Source organism: Myotis davidii, unplaced genomic scaffold (genome assembly GCF_000327345.1).
Source record: "Myotis davidii unplaced genomic scaffold, ASM32734v1 scaffold11, whole genome shotgun sequence".
NCBI lineage: Eukaryota > Metazoa > Chordata > Mammalia > Chiroptera > Vespertilionidae > Myotis > Myotis davidii.
The window spans coordinates 3,321,665-3,326,513 of NW_006285791.1; positions in this window are offsets into that span (position 1 = coordinate 3,321,665).

A 4,849-nucleotide genomic window follows, 5' to 3' on the forward strand; every position below is an offset into this window, starting at 1 on the left:
GTGTGGGGGGGGGTACCTGAACTGTAAAGAAAATGACCTTATTTCTCTTTTTAGCCTTGTGGCAGGAACTTTTAAAACCTGTTTGCTCCTGGAAGTCCCTCAATTTCTCAGTGTTTCTTTTATTCAGCTGCTCAAGGAAGACTTAGGGAGGCTCAGGAAGCAGGTGGTTGGAGGTAAAGATATTAAATTTTGTTGGTTCTAATTATTTCCTTTCCAAATGTGGGGAGAGAGACTCAGGTAGGTAGGATACTGACCATCAATTCCTTTATAGATTCAAGCTTGCACTTGGATCCTGTTAGGACACAAACATGATGCTATTTGCTTAAGGGACCCAAACATTTTAACTGCCGCCAAATTTGGCCCCTTCTAAAATGAAAAGCTAGAGCTGTTTAATTGCCCTCAGCATCTCTAAACAACAATTAAGAACAGGGATTGAAAAGCACTGAGTCCAATTCCAAATGCAAAGGCAATAATTAATGAGAATAAAAGACATTGCTTATTGTAGTTTCATTTGGTTCCAATGACTGACATTGATTGGATAATTACTGTGGATTTCATAATTTATTTCGACATACAGTTTTGGCACACTAAATGTGTAGTATGAGCTTTGTAAAATTGTATTCAGTAGATAATACCATAGAATGACTGGTTTATAACAGCAAGTTTTGGATTCCTAGAAATATTTTACCAGATTAAGTAGAAATGATATATTTGAGAAAAATACATAATTGGTGATCAGCGGCATGCTGGCTGAGAATTCTGGGGTGCTTTTAATCACTGGTATTTAAAGGGCTCTCTGCACAGGGAGTTTGTACTTGGATTTGCACACATTGGGCCAGACCTGCTCTGTCCAGAAGTAGTACAGGACTCTCCACTATTGACACTTGTATATGAGTTCAGACTCTGTGAGGCCCTGGTACAGCTCTGATAACCTGTTTGCTTATGCTTATGTCCAGGGCTCTGCTACCAGAAAATTGACCTATGGTAACCAGTTCACTATGGTTAGAGACACTGGAAGCATATATTAAAACATGGACATCTATCTCACATAACAAGGGAGGGCCTACTTTGTGGATTATCTATGGAAGAGTTTTAAAATCATAAACAACTTGGTCCTACCACCCACTAGGCTTTTGGGCTGTGGATCCAGCTACCACTCAGTGTTCAGGGGATCCAAACCAATATGGATTTTACCCTAAGGGCCTGGGGACAGTTGGCATGATAAATGTTTTTCAAACCCAGTCATACATTGGTTGTATAGTTGAAGTAGATGCTGTGGAAGTCACCTTGGGCTTCCTAGCTCCTAGCACCTATAACTTTCTGCCTGACATCTTGCTTTGGTGACAGAACCTGCACAGCCTCTGCATGTGGCAGATCGTGGCTCTGGTAGATGGATCCCTTCCTCCCAACCAGGGGCTGAAGCAGCTGGGAATTCACTCCCTGCAGTCCTGCACCTGGGAATAACTCGGAGGTTCACATCTGCACATGTTCTAAATTCTGTGGTGGGGTTACTAGTAAGCTTCAGTTCCCACAGTGGCAATTTACTTGATGATACAAACTTTGATGTTGACCTTCCTTCTCCTGCCTTCCTTCCCTGCTCCCACATCTCCTTGGCATTACCTTCCAAATCCCTGACTTGAACTTAAATGCTGTCTCAGTCTACACTTCTTCAGAGAGCAGTCACCATCTTCCACTTGCAATTACCTCACCAGATTTAAAAAGCCTATTGAACGTGTATTGAAACAGTGCTCCTGCTTGTGTTCTAGAAGGCAGCTATGCACCCAGACTGTGTTGCTTGCTGCACGCACAGTGTTTCTGATTCTCATAGGTCTTCTATGATGAGGCTCAGTCACCGAACTAGTTAAGTTCTCCACCAGAATCCTAACCCTATCTCCTTGCATGTCACATACCTCAGTTAAACATTTTTATGAGGTGCATTTTGACAAAAACAAACAACCCGAATGCACCACTTAGCAGGGCTTTCTTCTGTCCCCGAAATGTCTGTGCGCAGGCAGAAGTCAGCTGCCTACGAAAGTCTCATTTGAGGCCTCTAGTCATTCACTAAAGAGGCAGTTAGGAATCAGAGAGCACAGAAAACCTCAGGCAAGGCTGGTTCATTAGTGCCTCTGCTGATTAATCAAGACCTGGCTGCCACTCTGTTAAATGCCTTGAGGTGGAGTTGGAGGCAATCAGCCCGGTGGAAACGGCTTGATTGCTTCTCAAAGTGGCAGTTCACTTTTGGACACTGTACTTGTTCCTGTCAGATGTGTATTGTGACCTTCAATAAGGATGATGACCCTGCCTCCAAGTGCAGCTCTGTGAGCACACTATCTTGGAATCTGTTGTACCAAGACAGTTACATATGAAGAACCAGCTGCAAAGTCCCCGAATGCAATTATATTTTGTTTTCATGAATGCAGCTCAATTATTGCATTTGTCTTCCTTTTGTATTTAGCTTGGAACAGGCACTCCCACTCAGTGTGCCAAACGCTTTATTTTTGTCTCCATTTTTAAAGTGTACATCAGGAAAATGAAGTGTTCTCTCCCCCCTCCTACAGTAAACAGCCACATAACTGTAATAAGAAGCTTTCTGAATAATTTATAATTTGCAAACAAAAATTCATCTGATTATGCTGAGGTGACAGACACTCTGCATAACAATGCCTATTATCAAAGAGAGTTTTTCCTTTTCTTCCAGTCTGGTTACTGATTATTTACACAAATTGAAGAGAAATAACTATGTACACTATTACCTTTAAATTATTTTTTAATCTACCTTTTAATCTCTCAAAACTCTACAGGAACAATGTAATTATTTTCTGCCAGTCACTGATGATGATGTATTCAAAAGCATTTTCCTACGCGGATGAACAAAGCACACGTTCAAGATAATATGCAGTTCAATATTTCTTTCTCCTAGGGAATGGCTGTTTTCAGGGTTATATATCAGCAGTGACTCAAGCCTATGTTATGCTTAATTTTCCTTTGTTACTGGAAAAAAGCATAGAATGAATACATACCTTTTTCTCCATGGTCACACAACCCTTTCTTATCTCCTCTTGGCTTTGAGTCAAACGTGAAAAAGATGATGCTTATTTATTTCAAGGTGAAAGTCATTGATTAAAACTTGGGGTCCAACCTGATGGTTTGGTTGGAGCCATTTTGGGTACCAATCAGGAGATACAGAGAGCAGAAGTAATATTCTTCTCCAAAATGCTGGGGGAGATTACATGGCTAAAGTTATGACAGAATTAATGGATGAGCTTTTAGGGGCTCTTCATTCATGTTTAAATTACAAAATCTCAAATCGCATGACTGCTATGAAGGTACAAGTCACAGATGGGCTATATTCTATAGTTCTCTTGTGTTTCACTGGACTGTTATTTTTCGTGAGTGAGTTAATTTGTTTTCTCAAATTATCCACAAGAGCAACCTGCTTTCCCATCTTATTGATTATTACCTACTTTTATGTTAGGTTGGTTTTGATACATTTCACCATAACTTGCCAAACTTGGTCATTGAGTTAAATAAACATGCATTGCATGAATTCATGTGTCAGACACCTATTTCTCCAGAGCACTGTACCAATTATTGGGAGGGTAATTGCTCAAAGTGTTCAATGTATGACCTCAATATCTGCCTTCTAGGACTTGAGAACTCATCTGTAAGCAACACAAAATTACAGTCCACTAGGACATCGATTTCCTACTATTTCCAACAAGAGGACTTAATTTGAATATCCTCAGTTGGGTAGTTTCCCATAGAAATGGGGATTCAGGCTAAAGCTGTACTGCTCATTAGATTAGACAACTACCGGAAACTGTCCATAGAGATTTGCGAGGTGAAGGGTCACCTGGAACCACACTCTAGAGAAATCCTGCCAAACCTTTAGAGTCATCAATGATCTGGAACTCCTTTGTGAACCCAGAGATTCAGTGTGGCCTGCCTTCCCTTTGAAGTACAGCTGAGTAACACCAGAGGCCAGCTGGAAGAGCTGCACCACACTGGGCCCCACCTCTGCTTCTTTCTCGTGTCAGGTCCATAAGAAGTGTGGTTAGAGGGCGAGCATGGGCTGGCTGCAGGGTTAGTGCCTCTTCTTTACAACCTGGAAGCATGCTGCAAATTGAGCACATGGGTATTTACCAGTGCCTGCCGTGTGCTGGACCTGGGATTAAAAGGGTAACCTCGCGGTGGCACTGGGGTCTGGTTTGATTGACAGCACAAGTGGGCTTTCATTATTTCATCCTCAGGGACCTGCACTCTTGGCCTGAGACCATTTTGCACCAACATTGTCTTTAGAAATTCCATTAGGCTGACATTTCTCTGTATATATTTTCACTAATATTTTAGTTGGAAAGAAGCCACTAGCTCTTCCTAAACTCCTTAACAGTTGTCAGAGATGAAACTTTCCATTTCATAAGAATCTGGCGTGGATTTAAGCCATGCCACACTTTCTCCTTTCAAAATCATCCCATCGCCCCCATAATAGCACATTTCTTCGTGGCTAGGAGTAGGCAGACAGCCCACTGAGAAAGCTCTGAGTAAGAATGACAAGAAAGAAGATACTGATACACTGAGCAATGGCTGGTGTCATCTCCCTCACTGTGAGGAATTTGGTTTCATAATAAGGAGAGAACTCTGTTGCATTGGTGAAATAGTTTAAATAATAAATTCACATATTTTATTTGCCTTTATCTGTCAGAGGCTTCAATTTCTATGGAGAGGAATATTTTCCCAGGCCTATCTTATATGATGAAACATGTCAAGAAATTCAGAATTGCCGAAACCGGTTTGGCTCAGTGGATAGAGCGTCGAACTACGGACTGAAGGGTCCCAGGTTCGATTCCGG